Source organism: Dasypus novemcinctus, chromosome 1, assembly GCF_030445035.2.
Source record: "Dasypus novemcinctus isolate mDasNov1 chromosome 1, mDasNov1.1.hap2, whole genome shotgun sequence".
Lineage (NCBI taxonomy): Eukaryota > Metazoa > Chordata > Mammalia > Cingulata > Dasypodidae > Dasypus > Dasypus novemcinctus.
In genome coordinates this window covers 26186442-26198659 of record NC_080673.1, presented here as the reverse complement: position 1 = coordinate 26198659, position 12218 = coordinate 26186442, and the positions used below count along the sequence as shown (strand labels likewise).

At 38.5% G+C, this 12218-nt stretch overlaps 1 pseudogene; it reads left to right on the top strand.

Moving 5' to 3' along the window:
* The first annotated feature begins 8586 nt into the window (after positions 1-8586).
* Positions 8587-11987, top strand: LOC131279507 (putative tripartite motif-containing protein 61; annotated as a pseudogene).
* The last annotated feature ends 231 nt before the right edge of the window (positions 11988-12218 follow it).

Here is a 12218-nt window from a genome sequence, read left to right as displayed (position 1 = left end):
ATATTTTGTAGAGGGAAGGTCCCTCTGATAGGTGATATTTGATCAGAGTTCTCTCTGAATTGAAGGAATGAGCCACAGGGATGTCCAGTAGAAGAAGAAAAACTTCAAGGGTCTTGAAGCAGGAAGGCATGTGAGCAGCTAAAGCAAGGATAGTTAGGGACATTTTTGTTTATTTCTCTATTACCAGCTCCTGTTTGATTAGAGGTATTCAACAAATATTAATTAATTAAAAATACATAATTCTCATAGATCAATCCCTGGCCCATTGCACTCTTGTTAATTGATTTTGGCCCCGTTGTTCACTTGGATGGACAGCATTCTTTTCTTTTCCTATTGATTCTTTTTTTTTTTCAGTTAAAGGTGATAATTAAATGATATTGAAAGTATAATACCAAATATACTTTAAAAATATAGATATCAATATACTAGGGAGAAGTAAACAATAGCAGCTGTGTACAGCAGGAGAAGCATAGAGAGTTGAAAAGTGATGAGTTTTGTTTCTTGTTTATTAGCATGATTGGAAAAATGAAAGTGCTCTAAGAATGACTGAAGTAAGAGAGAACTTAACTTGGCTACATGTGGCAATCACACATAAGTCAATTTATAAATGTCAACCTTCTGAAAAAATTCAATTAATAGAATATTTCAATCATGCAGAATAGTAGAAAGAATATTAAAGTGATTTCCAAGAACACAGAAACCAACATTTACAATTATAAATTAATTGTCAATCTTTAACTCTTGCCCCACCTATTCCTCTTCACCAATAATTTGAAGCAAATTCTAGGCCTTTTACAATAACTGTGTAAGCATTTCTTAATGTGTCTCTCCAAAGATGGATTTTAAATTAATATAAAACTAATAGTACAAGGTATTAGCAATAGGCTGGTATATGGGGGAAAATCCACCTAAAGCAAAATATGACCTATAATTATTAGTAATATTTTAACAGTCTTGTATCAATTGTAACAAAGGTACCACACTAATGTTAAGTGTCAACAATAGGAGGATGGGGTTATGGGAATGTTGCATTTAAAAAAAAATTACTTAAGTATATCACACATTCATAAACACACATAAGTTATAAGTATCTAGTAATAGTTGTGAACTAATAAAACAAACATACATAACATTATACAGGTACATCATACCTCACCCTACCAACAATACCTTGCATTGTTGTGAAACATTTGTTTAAATTAAAGTTAATAGATCACAAGGAATGTTACATTAAAAAACATAAAAAAACAAAGAACATAAGAGGTCCCTATAAACCTACTCCCCACCCCCATCACATCATTTTTATAAATTGTATTTTTTGAAGATATTTAACTAATGATTAAAAAGCAACCTCAAAATATTATTACAAAGCAAGATATCTTACATTTGGTGTACTTCCCCCTTAACCCACCCTATTATTATTATTTATATCATTTATATATGAGCATACATGAACAACTAAGCATATGGTAAAATTGTGAACTTACAAAGCAAACATGCATAACATCATACAGAGGCTCCATATATCAACACACTACCAACACCTTGCATTGATGTGAGACATTTGTTACAAATGATGAAAGAATATCATCAAAATCTTCCTACTTACTATAGTCCTTATCTTACATTTGTTGTGTTTTACCCCAACACACCCTATTATTATTTTTAAAATATATTTTTATAACAGAAGTTGTAAACTTACAAAACAATCATGCACATGTGTGGGATTCCCATACAACATCCCTTGATCAACACACCACAGTGTGGTGGAACATTTGTTACAGATTATGAGATAATATCATCTGACTATTACTAGGTCCATAGCATACATTTGGTACATTTTTTCTATACTCCACCATTATCAACACAGTACTTTATTGGCTTAGATGCATGAATAGTTCAAAGGTCACTCCAGTTGTGTATATCCCATGCTTCTCCACATTCCCACCACCCTGCAATAGTGAGATACATCTGCTCTAGCTACAGAGGACTCTCTTGCATCTGTACCATCAACCACAATTCTCATCCACCTCTGGGTTTACTGTGTTATTCAGTCCCTAGATTATTCTCTAGCTTTCTTTCAATTGGAATTTACATCCGCCCGTTTCAACAACATTCCAATTTATAAATCAGCTGTTACTCACTATAATGTATTACCATCAATTCTATACATGTCCACACTTTTACAACAAAGTTAATTAAAACTTCTACATATATTAAACACAAGTAGTCCATCTCAGTCCTCCTCTTACCTACTTTAAGAATCTACCACCCACCACTAGGTCTTAAAGATATTTTCCTACATTTTCTTCTAGAAGCTTTATGGTCCTTGCTGTTATTTTAGGTTTTTGATCAATTTTTGAGTTAATTTTTGTATAAGGTGTGAGATAGGGGTCTCTTTCCTTCTTTTGGCTATGGATATCAAGTTCTCTCAGCATCAGTTGTTGAATGGACTGTTCCTGTCTGAGTGGTTTGAAGGTTTGTCAACTATCACTTTAAATTTTTTTTTAGTTTGTTATTAAAGTTAATAGATCATAAGGAATGTTACATTAAAAAACATAAAAAACAAAAACCATAAGAGGTTCCCATATAACCCACTCCACACCCCCACCTCATTGTTTTTGTAAATTGTATTTTTGAAGATATATACATTACAAAAAAAGTTATATACATCAAAAATATAAGAGGTTCCCTATACCCTCTACACCCCCACCCCAATCCTCCCACCCCAACAACCTCTCCCATCATTGTGGCACACTCATCACCCTTGGTGAACACATTTTCAGGCACTACTGCACTACATAGATAATAGTTTACCCTGTAGTTCACACTCTCCCCCAGGACATTCAGTGGGTTATGGCAGAATATATAAAGTCCAGCATCTGACCCTGCAATATCATTTAAGACAACCCAAAATCCTAAAAATGCCCCCACATCACATCTCTTCTTCCCTCTCCCTGCCCTCAGCAACTACTGTGGCCACTTTCTCCACTTCGATGCTAAAATTTCTTATATTACTAGTCACAATATTTTCATAGTAGAATATCAGTAAGTCCACTCTAGTCCATATTTTATTCCTCCATTCTGTGGACCCTGGGATGGTGATGTCCTCTCCATCTCTAGATCAAGAGGGGGCTTAGATTCCACATGGATGATGGACACAATTCCTCTGCTTGCATGTCAACTATCACTTGGCCATAGATGTGAGGGTCTGTTTCTTAGACATCAGTTCAGTTCCACTGGTCTCTATGTCTGTCTTTATGACAGTACCACGCTGTTTTTCCACTGTAGTGAGATAATATGATTTCCACTCCAGAAGTGAGAGTCCTCCAACTTCATTTTTCCTTTTTTAAAGATGTTTCTGGCTATTTGGGACCCCTTACCCTTCCAAAGAAATTTGATAACCATGGTTTCCATTTATTTAAAACATGCTGGTGGAATTTTTATTGGGATTGCATTGAATCTGTATATCAATTTGGGTAGAATTTCTTAATGATGTTTAGTCTTCCAATCCATGAGCTTGGAATGTTCTTCCAATCATTTTTGTCTTTTCCAATTTCTTTTAGCAATGAGTTATAGTTTTCTGAAGAACAAGTGCTCTCCATCCTTGGTTAAGTTTATTCCTAAATATTTGATACTTTTAGTTGCTATTGTAGATGGAATTTTTTTCCCCCTGACTTCCTTATCAGATTGAACATTACTAGTGTCTTTTAAAGTCTATTTCATCTAATATAAATATAGGTACTCTGGGTTTTTTTGTTTGTTTGTTTGTTTTTATGGTTACTGAATGTGTGGAATATTCTGCCTTTCACTTTAATCTATTGGTATCCTTGGATCTAAGGTGACTCTCTTGCAGACAGCATATAGGTGGCTTGTATTTTCTTTTCCATTCTGCCAGTCTGTTTCTTTTGATTGGGGAGTTTAAGTCATTAACATTCAATGTTGTTATTGTAAAGGTAGCTCTTATTTCACCCATTTTGACCTTTGGGTTTTATCTGTCATATTTTATTTTCACCACTCTTTTGAGACTTTTGGTTACTTTTGCTGATATAATCTTCATTTCTAGACTCTCTTCTAAGCCTCTCTCCCCTGTCTTTTCTTTTTAGACTGTAGCAAACACTTTAGTATTTCCTGCACAGCTGGTCTCTTGGTTACAAACTCTCTCAGTTTCTCTCTGTTTATCAGTGAATATTCTAAACTCACCATCAGTGTTGAAAGACATTCTTGCCAGATATAATATTCTTCGCTGGAAGTTTTTCTCTTGCAGTATCTTAAATATATCAGATCACTGTCTTCTTGCCTCCATGTTTTCTGATGAGAAATTGGCATTTAATCTTATTGGGTATCCCTTATATGTTAGGCATTGCTTTTCTATTGCTGCTCTCAGAATTCTCTCTTTGTCTTTGTCTTTTGACATTCTAATTAGTATTGTCTAGGACTTGGTCTACTTGGACTTACTCAGATGGGAGTATGTTGTGCTTCTTGGACATGGATATCCATGTTCTTCAATAGGGTTGGAAATTTTTCTACCACTATTATTTCTTCAAATTCCATCTGCCCCTTTTACTTTCTCTTTTTCTGGGACACCCATGACTCATATATTTGAATGTCTCTTGCCATCATTTAGTTCCCTCCGACCTTGTTCAATTCTTTCCCTTCTTTTCTTCATCAGTTCTTTTGTATATTCTCTTTCAGAAGCCATTTCTTCAAGCTCACCAATCCTTTCTTCTGCCTCCTCAAATATGCTATTATATGATTCCAGTCTATTTTTAATTTTATTTACTATACCTTTCATTCTCCTAAGATCTCATAAGATTTTTCTATGTATGCTTTTAAATTCTTCTTTGTGCTTCTCCAATATCTTCTTAATATCCTTAATCTCTTTAGCCATCTCATTGAATTTATTAAGGAGATTTGTTTTAACAGCTAAGATTAGTTGTTTCTACTTCTTTATGTCATCTGAAGATTTATCTTGTCCCTTTAACTGGGCCATTACTTCCTGTTTCTTGGTGGAGATTGTAATTTTTTGTTGGCCACTTGGCATCTGGCTTACTAGATGTATTTATTCTGGCTGTAGTTTCTCTCTTTGGTTTAGGACTTTCTTGTCCTTTCTCCATTGCTGGTTGTGTAATAGGAGCCAAGGATGTAGTTGGTGCTATAAACTGTGGAGGCATAAGCTGCCTTCATTGACCAAGGGACAGATAAAACTTCTCCCAACTTTCACCATTGCCAGGGGTAGGGACAGAACCACAGTTGTGGCTAATAATCGAAGTTTTGAAGGCATAAACTCCAGTGGCCTGAACAGAATGATGAAACTTCATGCTGCTTTCTCCTGTTCCTGGGGTGGGAATGGAGCTGCAGGTGTAGGCAGCAGTCTATGCCATGTGGATCCAAAGTGACCACATTTGCCCAGGCAGACTTCCAACTATTCAGTCTATGCCAGCTGAGTGTACCTGCAGTTACTCAGAGAGGCTGGTGCAGGGTCTGCAGCCTCCTCCCCGCTGGAGGTGGTGCTGAAGCCTAGGCTAGGCCTGCAGTCCAATCTGGGTGAAAGAAGCCGGTCCCTAATGTCACTGTGATTTTCAATCAGCCTGGCTTCACTTCATGCTGGGGGTGGAGTCAAAATGGTAGCTATCAGCCTCTTTCCAACTTGGACAGGTTCAAACTTTAGCTTTCTTATGGTTATATTTCAGCCACTGAATTTACTAATCAGTAGCTGAAGTTGGTGACCAACAGTCTCTCCCTCCCCTGTTTTTGGGAAATGGGGCTTCCAACTCCAGCCACAGGACAGCTCCTAAGGTGGCTTTCACCATCAGAGTAGAAAGATCACTAGTCTCTGTGTCATGACAGAGGCTGGTATAGGTCCCCACAGGTTCCTCCCTGCTGGAGGTGGGACTGTGGCTTAGGCTACAGCTGCAATCTCATCTGGATGGAAATTAGCTTGTCCTTACCAGCACTGTGATTTTCAGTCTATCCTGCTTCCTCTCATGCCAAGGGTAGAGTTAAAGTGGCAGCTACTGGCCTCTTTCTGACTTGGACATGTTCAATCTTTACCTATTCTTAAGGTTATACTTTAGCCAGGTGAGTTTACTAATCAGTAATTGAAGTTGGTGCCCAACTGTCTCTTCCTCCCCTGTTTTTGGAAAGTGGAACATCTAATTCTAGCAGCAGAATAGTTCCCAGCTTGGCTTGTGCCTCCAGGGGAGGATGGGCACCAGTCTCTGTGGCGTGGACTACTCTACTTATGAATCTTCTAAGCAGATGGGCAGTCTTCTCCTTCCATTCTTTCATGGATGTTGCAGGATATTCTTCTGGTCTCCTGGAGCCCCCAAATAGGTGCTTTAGGTAGCTCTGGATGATTACTAATTGCCCTGTAGCATGGGCTGACTCTAGGAGCACCTTCCATTGCAGCCACCTTGCTGGTTGTTTGGAATGTTGCATTTTTATTCTTAAAAAATATTTTCTGTCACAGATACAACCATATTTCCCTGTTAGTTATGCTGTTTCACCTTGAGGCATCTCTGAATGTGCACGTAGCCAGCCCTAGTTCAAAGCTTCATCTTCAGAGCCAAAGAAATAAAAAAGGGGGAAGAAGAAGAACTTTAAATGAGAAGCAAGAGAATTAATATGCTGAGACTGTTCCTATGCTGGTTGAGTCCTGAAAACTCAGCAGATATGCAACTAATTCTACTGTCCAGTTCTTTGGACTTACACTGGACAACTAGCAAAAAGATGACGCACCAACCGAAAAGCAATGAGTATCACCAATGTAAGCAAAACAATCCCATTCCTCTGCCCCATAATATCTACATTCCCTTCTCTGTTTGACATAGTCAGAGTGGACATCATCTCAAATACCTCAAGAATGAGGAATGAACAGAAATAAGGGGGGAGTGTAACCACTTTCTAAAGCAGATTTCTTGTTACTGTAGTTATTACCTTTTGTTAATTGACTTACATGTAACATTGATTCAAAAATAAAATTTAAATGAAAAAGAGGGCTAATTCTGACCTAAATAAATAAGTAAATAAGTATTGCAAATACTAAAAAAAATGAAATTATAAAACTAATACCATTATTGAACCTTAAAATAATTAGCAATATTTTTATTATGATTATATATCCACCTTCCCAAATTGAATAACATTTAAGACTATACGCATGAAACTGGAACTAAATTAAGTCATCCATTTTAATGGCTTCATAGATCTTCAAAATCTAATACCTACTCTTCCCTGGGGAGGTTGTTGAAGACATATGAAAGGTTTGGGATAGAGAGGAAAGCGAAAATTTTCCCTCAAAGTAGGGAGTGAAAGAAGGTGGCTTAACTGGAGCAAGGCAACAAAATATTGAAAAGAATGGTATCTTTTTTATACCTAGTACATGCAAAGGATATAGAATTGTAGAGAAAATAGTATAATATAATTCAAATAAGCATCCACCAATTTATGTCCCCAGGTATCACCACCTCTCATTATTTTGAAGCAATTCCTACACCTCTTAGGTTCTTTTTTTTTTTAATTAATTTATTTCTCTCCCCTCCCCCACCCCCCACCCCCCATCCACCCTGGTTGTCTCTTCTCTGTGTCTATTTGGCTGCGTCTTCTTTGTCCACTTCTGTTGTTGTCAGCGGCATGGGAATCTATGTTTCTTTTTGTTGTGTCATCTTGTTGTGTCAGCTCTCCATGTGTGCAGCACCCTTCCTGGGCAGGCTGCACTTTCTTTCACACTGGGCGGCTCTCCTTATGGGGCACACTCCTTGCGCGTGGGGCTCCCCTACGTGGGGGACACCCCTGCGTGGCAGGGCACTCCTTGCAGGCATAAGCACTGTGCATGGGCCAGCTCCACACAGGTCAAGGAGGCCTGGGGTTTGAACCGTGGACCTCCCATGTGGTAGATGGACGCCCTATCTACTGGGCCAAGTCCACCGCCACCTCTTAGGTTCTTTTGTGCCCATATTGTATCTTGTAACTCTCGATTGTAGAGTTTCCTTTCATTAACATAATCAAAACATATTGTCAGATTTATAACCATTATCCCATTTCTTTATTATAAGATATCCACTCTCCCAATTGACATAATTAATTTTGTTTTGGAAATGAATATATTAGAATCCTGAAAAGAGGCAGATAATATTTTCTCAGACATGTGTTCTTCATCTCCTTAATATATGTTGTGCTCTTTTTATTCTTGCTATTTTTGTTGAATAAATATGGTCAATTTTCTTATAGAGTTACTCACAACCTGGACTTTTGTTAAGGACTTCCCTACATTGTGATTTCCATTGCTTTGTATAGCCATGGCTCTCTCCTGAACAAAAGGGCTACCAAGCTAAATTTGTGGACCATTGAACCTAGGTGGAGAAAGTGACAGAGCAGTGATTGACTGGGAACAGTAGTGTCTCCTGACACCTGCTTATAGAATTGAAGGGAAGGAAGCAGAACTGAACAACTATAGTTTCCTGAGGACTGTGAAATCCACAGCCTGCCCATGAGGAATGAGAAAAAACAATGAGGAGAATTTGATTCTCATATTCCAGCCCCTGGATACCAGACATTAATGAAGGGAGAATTCTTTTTGGCACAATGGCCTAAACAACCTCCTTGGTCAACCTCCAAGCAGAGGCCAACTGTCCCTTTGCTTGGATTACCCGAGAGAAATAGTAACCACTGACTGTGAGCACAACTTCTGTGGTTCCTGTATCTACAGAATACTGGGAAGATCTACTGTACCTCTCCCTGTCCCATCTGCCTGAAGCACTGTCCCAGTGGGATTCAGTGGACCTGATTCATTTTGGCCTTAACAGGTAACATCTTAAAAGATCCTATTAACAAATGGATTCACATCCTCAGAAACAGGGGTGAGGATTTAAACATGTCAATTTTGAGGACATAATTCAATTCATAAAGTCCTAAACAAAGAATATTTTAAACTTAAGCCCACATCCTTTTCCCTTTTTGGGTCCTCTCTCCATACCCAAGGCCTAGGAATTTTTAAGCTACTACCCCTCATTATAAACTTTGACCAAGGTAAAAGAAAACTCATATTCTACTTACTGATATCAGCTTTGATTTACAAGATAACATAAAACATTAATGAATGTAGAGTTTGGAGTTAGGTAATTAATTACTAAGGTATCTGCTTACTCTAAAGTCTATGATTAAATTAGAATTTCAGTGGAGTTGGAGGAGTAGGAACAAAAGATGTATTCAGAGAGGTAAATGGAAAATGTCATCAGCAGCCTGTCATTTCCCAGAGAGGCTGGTTGAATTCTTCATTCTGCTCAGTGAGATAAAGGAAAGAGAGGTTGATTGCATGCAAAAAAGGGAGGAAACTTCTTTCAGGTTTATAAGCCTGAGTCAGAATGTATTCTAACCATTGCAGTAAATCCAGAAGTTGTATATGTTGTGTCTTCTGTCTTGGACCAAGGAAGATAGACTGCTCTACGGAAAGCAGGAGTAGACAATCTCATGTGCGTTGTTCGCGGCAGTGCCACTCACAAAAAGCACATCTCTCCACACAGTGTGCAGCCAAGACTGGAGCAAAGCCTAAGCAGTCAGCACATGGGAGACACAGGCAAGCAGGACCTCGGGAAGGACACCCAGTCTCGGGCATGCCAGAGAGGAGGAGAAGCAGCAGAAGGCAAATGGAGCCTGGATATCAGTGTACATGAGTTACCAGCAGATGGAACCCAAATGTCTCTCCAGGTCTTTTCACTATGTCTATTTACCTCAATTTGGGAGATTTTCATTGACTTGGGCAGTAGACACAAGGAGGTTGGAGGGATTGGGATAAAATGAGGCAGGCTTGGGACAGCTTTGAGCAGAAAGAGAATCAGGAGACTCAATGAAACTTAGAGGCATAAAGAAGGGATTAAGAGAAGCTGGCTTGGGTGAAATGGAGTGGGGGCATACCGCAAAAATACTTATCCTTTAAGATATATTTTAATCATATGTGATAGTAGAGAAAATAATATGATAAACACCATCTACCCATCTACAAACTTATCTATCCAATCCCATCCATCCCTATTTTGAAGGAAATCCTAGAAATCATATTTTATTTTGTCAATATAACATTGTGTGTCTCTAAATTAAAGATCCTCCCTTTATTACCATTCACATTTTATTAAGCTAACATTTTAACATTTTTTTATATCAGCTGCTCTTAAGTTCCACTTAAAATTTTTTATTGGAAACATGTTTTTGAACAAGGAAAAATTTTCATCATCATTTAAATACATATTATTCTTTTTTCCCTCTTACATTTTGTTGAAGAATATTGGTCAATTGTCCCATAGAGATACTTACTGTCTTGATTTTGCAATTATATTTTTATGTAGTTAACTTCCATAATTTTTTTTAGTTGTGGCGCTTTCTTGAAAATGGGAATTAAACAGCCATGTTCCAATCTGCTGACCATTGAGCATAGTTAGAGAAAGTGCCAGGAAGATCAGCAATTTACTGGTGCTATAACCCCTTAGGCAGCTGCTTGTAGAGCTGAAGTGAAAGAGGAAGAAATAAGTTTGAGCAGCTATACCTTCCTGGGAAACCTGAGAAGCACACAGGATGCCTTCAAGAAGTAATCAGGTTTTGCTTATTCACAGATCCTGGAGAATCAGACCTTTCTGAAAGGAGTTTCCTCAGATAAACCCTCACTGCACAACGGCTGTCACAGCCTCCTGGACCAACCTCCACACAGGCCAGCTGCCACCTCTGCCTGGATTACCTGAGAGACCCTGTGACCACTGACTGTGGGCACAACTTCTGTGGCTCCTGCCTCCAGCAGTGCTGAGAAGATCTGCAGGACGTCTTCCCCTGTCCTGTCCACCTCCACCACTGCCCCAATGGGAACTTCATGAGGAACACCCAGTCAGGCCACACGGCTGAACTTGTGAAGCAGGTTGGCCCCAGGAGGAGCAAGAGGAAACATCAGGAAGAGAAAACCCTGTATGAGGACTCAGTCAGGTTCTGACCCTGTTTTGTGAGAAGCACCTGGAGGTACTGTGTGCACAGTGCAGGGTCTCCTCTGTCCATCGTGATCACCAGCTGATGCCCCTTGAGCAAGCTGCAGCTACTCACAGGAGAAAGTGCAAAAGCTCCCTCGAGTCTCTGAAGAAGATCATTGAGGCTGCTGAGAAGGGTCAGGAAATGCAGCTCTTAGAATCACGTGAATTGAAAGGGATGTTGGAAAAGTAGAGGAGGGAATTAATCTCTGAATTTGAACAACTTAAGTGTCTTTTAGGAAAAGAGCTGGAAGTTAATCTTATCAAGCTACTAGGTGAACGGACGGATGTTGAAGACAAACTAACAGAAAACAAAGTCCAACTTTCAAGCCACATATACTCATTAAAATATTTGCTAAGTGAAATAACAGGGAAGCATGTACAGGCAGACCTGGATTTCCTGACAGGAGTTAAAGTATCGACAGAAGCATGAAAACCTAAAAAAACTCAGAAGTCTTTTCATATGGATTACAGAAAAAGAGTCTTACTCCCTGCACAATATTTTGGCCTGCTAAAAATGATGAGCATATTTAAGGAAGATTTGTCTCTAGATCCTGAAACTGCTCACCCAAATCTTATCTCAGAAGATAGAAAAACTGCTATTTTGGGAATGAAGAAACAAAAATGTCTTCATAAATTCAAGGCATTTGCTTCTTATCCAGCTGTCTGGATTTGTGAGGAGTTCGATGCTGGAAGACATTTTTGGCAGGTAGAAGTACATTCACAAGTGAATTTACAGAAAAAAAATTGTGCCCTTTTTCTCCATTGAACCTAATGCAAAATATCTTAAAATCAGTATGGTTCTAGATGAATGATGAACTACCTAGAATACTTTCATGCATTTTATTTTTGTCCTGTGTTCTTGGAGATTACTTGTAATAAAGATTGTGACTCAATTTTGATGTGCAGTTAGTGAAATTCATTGAAATTGAAATTCAGCCCCAGCTGGGTAGACTTGACACCCTTGTCAAACATCACTAGAACCTAGATGTGAGGGTCTGTTTCTGAACCATGAATGCAGGCCCAATTATCTATATGTCTATCTTTATACTAATATCATGCTGTTCTTACCACAGAAGCTAGGAAATATAATTTTATGCCAGAAGTGAGAGTCCTCCAACTTCGTCTTACTTTTTAAGTTGTTTCTGGCTATTCTGGGCCTCTTACCCTTCTAAATGAATTTGATAATTGTGTTTTCCGTCTTTAAAAATG